Source organism: Ursus americanus, chromosome 32, assembly GCF_024610735.1.
Source record: "Ursus americanus isolate L20-20 chromosome 32, mUrsAme1.1.p, whole genome shotgun sequence".
Taxonomy (NCBI): Eukaryota; Metazoa; Chordata; class Mammalia; order Carnivora; family Ursidae; genus Ursus; species Ursus americanus.
In genome coordinates, this window is record NC_142158.1 from 35,070,352 (window position 1) to 35,082,877 (window position 12,526).

At 36.8% G+C, this 12,526-nt stretch overlaps 1 pseudogene; it reads left to right on the forward strand.

Annotated features, from left to right (window-relative positions):
- The first annotated feature begins 10,368 nt into the window (after window positions 1-10,368).
- Window positions 10,369-10,983, forward strand: LOC123784838 (transcription factor BTF3 pseudogene; annotated as a pseudogene).
- The last annotated feature ends 1,543 nt before the right edge of the window (window positions 10,984-12,526 follow it).

Sequence of the window (12,526 nt, forward strand, 5' to 3'; positions counted from 1 at the left end):
GATTCAGCAAAGGAAATGGTCTTATGCTTTTTTTTTTTTTTAACCAACTTCACAATCGTCTTCACAGTGGAAATGGAAGTGAAGGTCATTCATAAAGGAGAGAGTTCCAGGAAGAACGTACATGGGGGTGTTCAGGTTTGGGATGTAAAGCAGTGTGACCACAATGAGAAAGTTACCTGAAACTATGGCCACATAGACAATTAGGAAAAGTGCAGAGAGAAAAAACTATATATATCCTGCTGGTGGTCAAAATGAATTCTGACACTTCAGACAGATTTACTTATTCCATGGACTCCATTGTGTGGCTTGTTCTGGGTTGACCTGTAAGGAGAAAGTAGAGGGCACTAATGCCATGGAGGTTGCCGCACTTTCATTCATTTGGGTCCTTTAATAATCTCATTTGACTTTGAAATTTAGTGTTATTGTCTGTTACTCTAAGAAGAAGATACATGTCTAAACTGTCTATCTCTAAGCGTAGCCTATAAGCAACAACTTAGAGCAACATTACTGTTTTGTGTAAAAAGTTGAGCAATCTAGAATTCTTACAGTTGGGGCTTACTTTCTTCAATGAGTTACAGGAATCTTAGGATATAATATTCTGCTAACAATTAAATGGTGTTTAAGAAAACTAAGAATATGGAAAATACTCACATTATTTAAGTGAAAAAAGGTAGGTTATAATGAACTTTATACAGTATGATCTCATTTTGTAAACATCAAATGTATTAAAATATATACATATAAAATTTATATATTTTTTAAATTATTGGTCAATGTAACAACTATTAACAAAGACATATTTGGTTGTTGTAATGTGAACTGCAACTAAATAACTTCAATACCCAAATACTCCTTTGTGGGATTCCTATGACCTGAAAATCTTTGTGCTCATATTGATATCTTTGGAGTAAGAAAGTGTTTAGTAGAAATCTACATATGAAGAATAGTAACAGAGCAGCAAGGGTTTTTCCCCCCATACCCTACCGTATTTCCAAGTTATTGCAATCATTCATAATTTAGGGAATAATATGCCTGAGGGTTTCCAAGGAAGTTTGTAAGCAGCTACTGGTTGGGCTAAAAAAAAATACAGGATCAGGACCTTACAACTACTTGTCTAAGTTTGACAGCAGCTTGTTTAGGAAGATTCATTTAATGATCGTTTTAGTTCTACCCTCTGCTACCCTCACAAATCAAGCATGTACTTATTTGCAAACATAGAAAATAACAATTAGTTATGATCTTTTATTAATCAAAAGATAGATAAGCAAGACATTACTTCACAATTGTGACAGGTGTGGGCATTGGAAACAGCTCTGATTGTCATTAAGGTGGTGTCATACCTTGGATTTTACTGATAACTCACATTCTGCTCTTACACAAATCACTTTACTGTGAAAACTTGAGAAAACTAACATTAAAGTCCAATGGAGAGCAAATGAGATTAAGTATGATATGCTGTATGAGGTTGAAATCCTATACAAATAAGAGATAAAATTATTAATGTATTTGTCACTAGTACCTTCTGTATGTGTAGATTATAGCTTATTCTATTTGTGGAAAGCAGGAAAATGAATGAAAAGTAATCTCTGATAGGGAACAGGAATGGCTTTTGGGACCTTGATGGCACTATTAGTAACTACAGTAGGACCAAGGCTGCAGAGTAGAAAAAGTGTGGGAGATGGTTTCAGCTAAAAAGATCAGCTGAGGCTGATGGTTGGTTCCAGACAGGTGGGAATGTGAGCTTTAGGATGCTTTTGTAGAGAAGCAGGTTACATCACCAGACTCAGAGTCTGCACCTGGAAAGGACATATATCATACATGTGAACTGTTTCAGCAGTACTGTGGGCTTAGAGCATGCAGAACCTCTTTGTTGGTAAAGGGCTATTTATTTAAGCAGCAAAACAGTCAGCTACTTTTGTGTGTGTGTTTTGTACTAGGAGATCATAGTCTCAGAAGATCAGGAGGAATAAAGAACGTCTTGCCTTCACTTCCAAAGTAGAGATGCTGTAATTACTAGATACTCATAAGTGTTCCACATTTAATTATACTCAACATTTCTTGACTCTGGGCTGAAATATAGTGTAACTCTGCAGTTAAAATATTTCTAGGGATTAACAGATTTGGTGAACAAGGATACAGAGGAACATACTGGGAATACAACCTGCTGGTTGGCAAGTAATAGCAGTGTAAAACAAGTCCATATCATAAATGTCTAATTGTAGTAACACAGTCAGTGCCCACTGTTCAAGGAAATAGAGGATCCATTTTAGGCAAGATACTGAAGCTGTTGATTCAAAGAACTTTCTTTACACTGTGTGTTAGTTAATGGAGAGAGACCGGGTATGAGGGGGAATGTGGTGAATGAAAAGATTAGGTTATGACCTCTAGCCCTAATCAGCACCCTAGACTGATTGAGAGAATAGAGCTTGCACTTATAAGCAATCACAGAGCAAATGAAAAAGACATCTACCAAGTACCCCCATTGTATAGCATACGAAAGTTCAGAGAGGGAGAAGGGATGTATTGTTTTCAATGATAAAGTCTTATTCTTAAATTTAGTTTTATTCACCAAAAGCCCTTACACAGATGGAAATAAAACATTTGTAGGTTTGAAAATCAGTACATATTTAATAAAAGCCTACAGTGTGCCAGGCCCTTTGTTAAAATGTTAACTATGATAGGGTTTTAACAGGTAGGCATGACTGATTGCCTGCTGATGACAGATGCCACCCAAACCCTTCTTCCTTTCTCCTGCCACTTGTCCCCAGCTTCAGTTCAGATCCTCTAGTTGACTTACATGATCCCCAGACTTCCAATTCTCAGACCCACGTGCTTCCCATTATTAAAGTTATTCGATCAAAGCATTCCTCAACGGCGAGTTTCTAATCTCTGAGGATAGTCAAGGTTGTGATATTTTGTCTCTGATATATGACCATTCAATGAGTCATATACCCCAGCATTTAATCCCTCGTGTAGTATAGTCTCTTCCTCTTAAGTTTGAGCTGGACTAGTGGCTTGCCCTTGACTCATAGGAGGCAGTGGAAGTTATGTTGTCTGACCTCTAAGTCTAATAATAAAGAGCTCTGTGGGGTCCATCTGGGCTTCTTGGAACACTTGCTCTTAGGTCATCCCCTCTGGGAACCCAGCCACCATATAATGAGAATCCCAGACTTCGTAGAAGAGCCACATATATGTGCTCTGCTCAGCAGTCTCAAATGAGCTCCTAGGAGATAGCAGACATCAATTTCTAGCCTTGGAAATCCAGTCCAGTCAAGCCTTTAGTTGACTGCAGCCACAGCTGTCAAATACCTACAATTGCTTTGAAGGACCCAAGGAAAACCATCTAGCTGAACATAATTACCCTGGAGAAGTAGGAAAGCTAATTATACAAGTTTTAAACCACTGAGCCTGTGTTTGTTATGCAGCAATAAATAACCAGAATAAAGCTCATGGAATAAGCACCTCTCAATGCCTTCTTTTCTTTGTATGTGTCCCATATTACCTATCTATGCTCCCTTACCCTTGACTGGCAGTCCTAGAAGATCCACTTCAACTGTGGCTGTGCACAGTGACTTTCCCTCTGAAGAGGCTTGGTCCAGCCAACTAGCATGTGTACTTCAACACAAAAGTACCTGTGGCAACTAAAAATCATTAAAAAATGCATTTTATAATCCACTTCTGTAAAACACACAAATTATTGCTTTCTGATATTATTGTGATTGTGAAACCCTAACTAGTATTTTAATTTAGATTCCACCTAAAACAACTCAGCATACCCAAATTTTTATGCCTCATTCTATTATATTCCTACCCTCCAGGATTTCTCAGCACCATTAACATTTGGGGCTGAATAATTCTTGGTTGCAGGGGCTGTCCTTTGCATTGTAGGATACTTAATACCATGCCTAGTCTCTACTTGCTAGTTACCTGCACCTCCTCTTCATTGTGGCTACCAAAAATGTCTCCAGAGATTGCCAAATGTCCCATGGGGGACAGAATTGTCTCTGGTTGAGAACCACTGCTCTATCTTTTTCACTTTCGGTCATAATTCTATTACCCTAGGCATTGGTCACATATCTCTAGTTAGATCCCTAAATATAAGTCTCTAAACTCATTTATACAGGCATACCTTGTTTTATTACACTTTGGGGATACCGTGTATTTTAGAAATTGAAGCTTTGTGGCAACACTACATTGAACAAGTCTACTACCACCATTTTTCCAACAGCATTTGCTCACTTTGTGTCTCTGTCTCACATTTTCATAATTCTTGCAGTGTTTAAACTTTTTCATTATATTTGTTATGGTGAGCTGAGATCATTGATCTCTGTTGCTTCTATCATAATTGTTTTGGTGTTCTAACTGTACCCGTTTAAGATGGCACACTTAATTAATAAATGTTTGTGTTCTTACTGCTCCAGCAACTTGCTGTTCCCCATCTCCATCTCCCTCCTTAGGACTCTCTATTCCCTGCCACAAAACAATGCTGATATTAGGCCAGCTAATAAACCTACAATGGCCTCTAACTATTTGAGTGAAGAAAAAAAAAAAAGAGTCACACATCTCTCACATTAAATTAAAAATGAGAAATGGTTAAGCTTACTGAGGAAGTCGTATTGAAAACTGAGATAGGCCAAAAGCTAGGCCTCTTGTGCCAAACAGCCAAGTTATGAAAGCAAAAGAAAAGATTTTGAAGGAAATTAAAAGTGCGACTGCCAAGAACACGTGAATAGTAAGAAAGTGAAACCGCCTTCTTGCTGATACGGAGAGTTTAAGTGGTTTGGAGAGAAGATCAAACCAGCCTCAACATTCCCTTAAGCCAAAACCTAATCCAGAGCAAGGCCCTAAGTCTCTTCAATTCTAGGAAGGCTGAGAGAGATGAGGAAGCTACAGCAGAAACAACTGAAGCTAGCAGAGACTGTCATGAGGTTTAAGGAAAGAAGCTGTCTCTATAACAAAAATGTAGGTGGAGCAGCAAGTGCTGTTGGAGAAGCTGTAGCACGTTTAACTAGAAGATCTAGCTAATTAATGAAGGTGGCTACACTAAACAATAGATTCTCACTGTAGATGAAACAGCCTTATATGGAAAGAAGATGCCATCTAGGACTTTCATAGTTAGAAAGGAAAAGCCAATGCCTGCTTCAAAGCTTCAAAGTACAGGCAGACTTTCCTGTCAGGGGCTAATGTAGCTTGTGCCTTTAATTTGAAGCCAAGGCCCAGTTTCCTTTCTGAAAATCCTAGGACCCTTAAAGAATTATGCTAAATCTACTCTGCTTTTGCTCTGCAAATATAACAGCAAAGCCCTATAGCACATCTGCTTACACCACAGATTACTGAATATTTTAAACCCACTTTTAGACAACTACTTGAAAACAAAAAGATTTCTTTCAAAATATTACTGTTGACTGACAATGTACCATGTCACCCAAGAGCCCTGGTGGAAATGTCCAATGAGATGAGTGTTATTTTAATGCCTTGTAATGCAACATCCATTCTGTAGCCCATGGATCAGGGAGTAATTTCAACTTCCAAGCCTTACTATTTAAGAAATACATTTTAGGGGTGCCTGGGTGGCTCAGTCAGTTAAGTGTCTGCCTTTGGCTCAAGTCATGATCCCAGGGTCCTGGGATCAAGTCCCATATTGGGCTCCCTGCTGAGCAGGGAACCTGCTTCTCCCTCTCCCTCTTCCTACAGCTCTGCCTCCTTGTGTGCTCTCTCTCTGTCAAATAAATAAATAAAATCTTTTAAAAAATAGGAAATACATTTTATAAGGGTGTGATTGCCATAGGTAGTGATTCCTTTGACGGATCTGGGCAAAGTCAATTGAAAACTTCCAGAAAGGATTGACCATTCTAGATGCAATTAAGAACATTAATGATTCATGGAAAAGGTCAATATAGCAAAATGAACAAGAGTTTGGAAGAAGCTGATTCCAACCCTAATGGATGACTTTGAAGGTTTCAAGATTCAGTGGGGGAAGTAAATGTAGATATTGTAGAAATAACAAAAAAATTAGAATTATAAGTGAAATCTGATGATGTGACCAAATTGCTGCAATCTCATGATAAAACTTCAACAGATGAATATTTGCTTCTTATAGATGAGCAAAGACAGTGGTTTCTTGAGATGAAATCTACTCCTTTTAAAGATGCGGTGAAGACTCTAAATGACAACAAAGGGTTTATGATATTACGTAAACTTAATTGATAAGGCAGCAAAGTTGGGGAGGATTGACTTCAGTTTTGAAAGAAGTTTTGCTGTGGCTAAAATGCTGTCAAACAGCATTGCATGCTGCGGAGAAATCATTTGTGAAGGGAAGACTCAACTAATGTGGCAGATTTCATTGTATTATTTTAAGAAGTTGCCACAGCAACCCTAGCCTTCAGCAACCACCACCCTCATCAGTCAGCAGCCATCAATACGGAGGCAAGACCCTCCAGCAGCATGAAGATTACAACTTACTGAAAGCTCAAATGATAGTTAGCAATTTTAGCAATAAAGGTTTTTTATTTCACCTGAGATATATACATTGTTTTCTTTACATACAATTCTATTGCACACTGAACAGACAATAGTATATTGTAAACATAAATGTCCTAAGCATTGAGAAACCAAAATATTCATGTGACTCACTTTATTGCAATGTTTGCTATATTATGGTGGTCTAGAACCATCTCTCAGTATCTCCAAGGTATGCGTGCATGTGTTCTATAGAGTTTTATTTTTAAATGTAGGAATTAACACTTTATTTCTGAATTAATAGTTTCAGGAGAAGAAACTAACACTTGTCAGCTTTTGGTATTCCTCAATCCCTTTCCTCACTAGGACTTCTCCACTCCTAGTAACTGCTCCCTCTCTGCCTCCCCGAAGCCCACACAACCATAAATCCTATGGTGCTCTTTTATTGACTCCCATTCTTTTCCTCCTCAGATAAATGGTAAAATCTAGTTTCTTTTCTTTACTTTGACCTAGCCAGTCTTCAGAGCCCCATTTCTGTTGTTATCTAGCCCAGTATATAATGAAGAGAAAGTGGGTAATGAATTTTTGCTCTTCCCATTGGGGAGAGGAATTGGACAGGGCTGTTGAGCAGATCATACAAAAAAAAAAAAGGGAGCCCAAGCTTGGAGAAGTAGAGGTAATTATGGGTGAGGTCACTGGAATAAAGCTGATCCCAAGTGATCTCATTTCTGGTGTGTATGCGGGTTCTAAGAGTAGTTCACGGCAGGTCTGTATTTCTTGTCTAGCGTATTCTTATACTTATACTGTCAAGCGTATTCTTGTCTAGCTCTTATTTATTCTTCCCAGCCTCACAAAAAATAGTCCAAGATCAGCAATATAGCTCTGGCAATTTCTTTATTGGAACTGGTAGAGCTGAAGCTACCACACCAACGAAAACCCCACATGCAGCTACCTGTTTGGATGGAAAATGCTTAGGTTTTCTTAAATTACCTTGGGCTATTGAGAGCTGGCTGTATGTTTTAATAGGTTAGATGCAGCCTCACTCTGCAAAGGCTTCTAGAAAGGATGATGTCAGGAAATTTAATTCCGTATCAAGAAGAAATAAATGCATCTACATAAATGAATCCTCTTGATTTTCTCACTTTTATTTGTCCTTAATGCCTACATCAAAGAATAGATTCTCTGTGGATCTTTTCCTAACAAGCCGAGTCAGAATTAATGCTTCTTTTCTCTGTGCACTCATGGTAACTATTTGCCTTTTTAACTAGTGATGTACTTATTTTTATAGACTTATGTCTTCCAAGATTATGAATTTTTAACATTTATTTATTGTCATCTTAGCACGTAGTGCAGTGCCTGGCAGAAAAATCTTTCCTCGATGACAATAAATGCAGTCACTTATTGAGGTTCTGCTATTTGCCAGATTCGATTTTTAGGAACTTCACGTAAATGATCTCACTTAATTTTCATAACTCTGAGTGAAATTTTCTTTCTGGCTCATTTTCCAGAATCTCTGAAACATTTCCCCGAACCTGAGATTGTGCCTTTCACTAGCGTTTATAACAAGTTGTGCTATTTTGTGTGAGCCTAACAGGCAGATGGATGGACTTTATTATGTTTGCAACATCTTGTAAGCTTACCAGTTCGGAAGCAGCTACAGGCAGTGTGTTCAGATGGGAAGGACGGCCAGGAGTCTTCTGAATTCATAGGTGAGGAGGAATGAATCACTAAGGTGTGTAAACTCCAACCTAGGGACTTCCTAATATACTTTCTGTTAGTATTAGCTAACACCGGTAAGTGCTGGAAAATTCCAGGAATCCTCAGTAGGTGATTTTAATGGGAATTCTTTCTGTTGAGAGGATAATGCTTAAGAAAATTTTGTAATGGTTTCATCTTTTAGAATCAACGATAGTTTTAATAGGACAGAATAGGTGAGACCCACGGTGGCGATTAGAGAAATTTTTAGAACTGGTTGCTTTTTTTCTTCTCTTGTCTTCAGGTGGCTGTGAGGCCAGTAATTGTTTTAAATTTGGTGTTTTAAAATAACCAGATTAAGCACATTTTATTGCCACTGGTACCAGCAAAATGACTGTTTCCAGCCTTATTATGTATATGACTCATTTTCAAATAAAACTCTCCCACAGATGGAGATGCTGGATGGATGGAATGTAAGCCCTGCACCTGCACCTTGGCACTGAGTGTGGTTTGAAAATGTCTTTTTTTTTTTTTTAGAAAATCTTTTATTGGCAAGGCACTGTTATTCTAACGGAATTACCAAAGGCAAAGGTGTTCAAAGCTTTTTAAGAAGCCACGAAACATAGAAGTCTCTGCATATAAGTCATTTGCAATGACCTCAGATATAAAAGCAGAAATATGTCACCTCCTTATCCCAGGGAAGCTGTGATCATATTAATTCCACAGAATTTAAATGTAGTTCAATCCCTCTTTGCCTGAGCATCCTACAAGGGGATGGGAGAGATGGAAAGTAGTTTTTCAGTGTTTGAACTTGGAATCAATTACAGAACCAAACCTCACCAGCAGAGAATGAGGAATTAATTCATACAAAATGTTGTTATAATTATGAAAACAAAATGACATTCTTGACATGTTGGCAACCAGCTATTAGGCGATATAGACACTTTAACTGAGGTCCAACTCAGTGGTGACACAGATATGGAAAGAAAGTGAATGATCTGAGAAACTAGAATAAAATTTTTGAGAATATCCTGGTGAAGCATATGGTAGCACTGATCTGACATGAATAGTTCAGTCCGAGGCGTATAAGGGTTTGCTAGGGTGTATGATACGCTGCCAGAGAACATGTGAGTTGTGTTCCTTTTCTACTTTTTTCATATATTTATTAGAACATTTGAGACACACAGCTGTGATGAAGAATGGGGAAGATCTTCATGACCGTATATGGCAGTTATATGACCTGATATTTCCAGGATACAGTGTTAAAGGAAAGACTAGCATAATGTCTACAGGAAGCAAGCAAAAAGGAAAATATCTGCACATTTATGCAAAATGAAACATAGGAAAGAAATCATTAAACAATGAGATTGGTTACCTATAAGCAGTGAGTGGCATGAAAATTAAAGAAAGATTGAGGAATTGTTGAAGAATAAATTAAAAAAAAAAAGAGTCATGGTAATGAAATACAACTTGTGATCCTGGATTGCTCCTGGACCAGAGACTTTCTTTTCTAAAAGGATTATTCACATAATTGGCAAACAATTGAATAAGGTTGGTTGATTAGATATCCATATCATATTAATGTTGATTTCCAAATTTAAAAATTACGTTGTTTTAGGAAATACACACTGAGGTAGAAGAGCATTATGTCTATAACTTACTCAAGGCTCAGAATTAAAATAATATGTGTATATATAATACATATATTCCTGTGTATTATATACATATGAATATGTATTATACGTAATTATATCTATACACATGTATAATTTAATTATGTACATATCTATATACCTTATGTATATACATATATTTACACAAATGTATTTATTATTTTGTATACCTATATTATCTTTATATCTACATATAAAACCAGTATTAAATATTATTAATATTGTAGCAGAAACAAGTTTACCTACAACAACTAAACGAGACAAAGTGATATTTGCAAGTTAAAAATAATGATATTATGGAGAAAATTTAAAACCTGTGTTAGAAGATATGAACTTTACATCAAAAACCAGGGATGTACTGTATGATGACTAACATAATATAATTAAAAAACATTGAAATAAAAAAATTTTAAAAAAGACCTGCTTTTGCTGCAACCAAAAAAAAAAAAAAAGATATGAATTCCAATTTGGGCATCACTTCCGGCCTCCCTCTAGGTGCCATCTTGTGTCCCCGTGTGTGTGTGTGTGTGTGTGTGTGTGCGCACCTAATCTCAGCTGGTCCGCCTGAGACCCCCTGAGCGCCAACCCTATTCCCCCCCGCGGTCCCATTTCCGCTCCAACAAGATGAAAGAAACTATCATGAACCAGGAGAAACTCGCCAAACTGCAAGCACAAGTGCGCATTGGTGGGAGAGGAACTGCTCGCCGAAAGAAGAAGGTGGTTCATAGAACGGCTACAGCAGATGATAAAAATCTTCAGTTCTCCTTAAAGAAGTTAGGGGTAAACAATATCTCTGGTATTGAAGAAGTGAACATGTTCACAAACCAAGGAACCGTGATCCATTTTAATAACCCCAAAGTTCAGGCATCACTCGCCGGGAACACTTTCACCATTTCAGGCCACGCTGAGACAAAGCAGCTGACAGAAATGCTGCCCAGTATCTTAAACCAACTTGGTGCAGACAGTCTGACTAGTTTACAAAGACTGGCTGAAGCTCTGCCCAAACAACCTGTGGATGGAAAAGCACCACTTGCTACCAGAGAGGATGACAATGATGAAGTTCCAGATCTTGTGGAGAATTTTGATGAAGCTTCCAAGAATGAAGCAAACTGACTTGAGTCAACTTCTGAAGAAGATAAAACTTGAAGAAGTTACTAGGAGCTGCTATTTTATATTATGACTGCTTTTTAAAATTTCATTCATGGATCTGATAAAATCTAGATCTCTAATATTTTTAAGCCCAAGCCCATTTGGACACTGCAGCTCTTTTCAGCTTTTGCTTATACACAATTCATTCTTTGCAGCTAATTAAGCTGAAGAAGCCTGGGAATAAAGTGTGAAACAAGGTTAATAAAGTTCTTTGCCTAGGGAAAAAAAAAGAAGATATGAATTACAATTTGATTAAATGGAAGTACATATCATACTCATGAATGAAATGACAAAACATGGCAAAGACATCAGTGTTATCCTAAATACATGCATTCTACTAAAAACTTGACTGCTTTAAAAAAAAACTGACAGTGAAACATACATAAATAAAGGTGCCTGGTTTGCTAAGTGAACTTTGAATAGAATAACAAAACAGGTGAACACATCAACTAGGTATTAAACCATATGTGAAGTGATAGCATGAAAAATAATAAAGTAATGGTAAAATAAAAGACAAATAAATGGAACTGAGTAGAAAACTCAGACCATCTATGTGTATATGCATACATATAAGTTCTAAAATACATGCACACATGTAAGTATATGCATAGATGAGACACTTATTATGTGATTATATACATATGTGATATACATTTTTATATATACACATATATATGATATACATTTATACACACACACATACACACAAACACACACTTATGTTATAAGCAAGTAGAACAGTGGGAAAATGACAGATTAATTTGTAGTTGCTGCTGAGACTAGTGGTTAACTAAGACAAGAAGAATAAAGTTGGGTCCCTACCTTTCAAATATGCAAAGGTGGGCTCCAGAAATATTAACCACAAAATGTGAAAAATATGATATGGTAATAATAGAAGAACATAATGAGGAATATCTGTGTAGCATATTGTTGAACATTTTATAATCAGATATTTTCAAATGAATAAAAAGGCAAACCTTTAATAAATTTCAGAACACAAATTTTTGTTCAGTCAGGGAAACTAGAGACAAAAGTAATAAATAACAAATTCAAAAGAAATATTTGTAATATATTAAATTGACAAGGAGTAATATCTAGATCACTGCTACCCAGTAGAAGTTTCTATGATGATGAAAATGGTTTATATCTATCTTGTCCCATATGGTAGCCACTGTATACATACAGCTATTAAACACCAGAATCTGAGTGAGTCTTCAATTTAATTTTAATTTTATTTATTTTAAGTCATTTAAATTAGCATTTAAACAGACATCTATGTTACTAGAACAGAAGTACAGCACAGAAAACTTATTTTAAGTGGGCCAGGTCTTAAAAGAGTAGTTCATAGAAAAGCTGAATAGCTAGTAGGTATGAGAGGGGTGCCAAATTCACTGATAATCAGAAAAAATGGCAAATTAAAGAAACAAGATGTTATTTTATGTGGAAACAAAAATTTAGAAGGGCAAATTATGCTAACTTTGTAGAGGGGACATGAGCAATAGGAACTCTTGCTCTGTAGTTGGAATTAGAGTCATTCTGGAAAGCAGTCC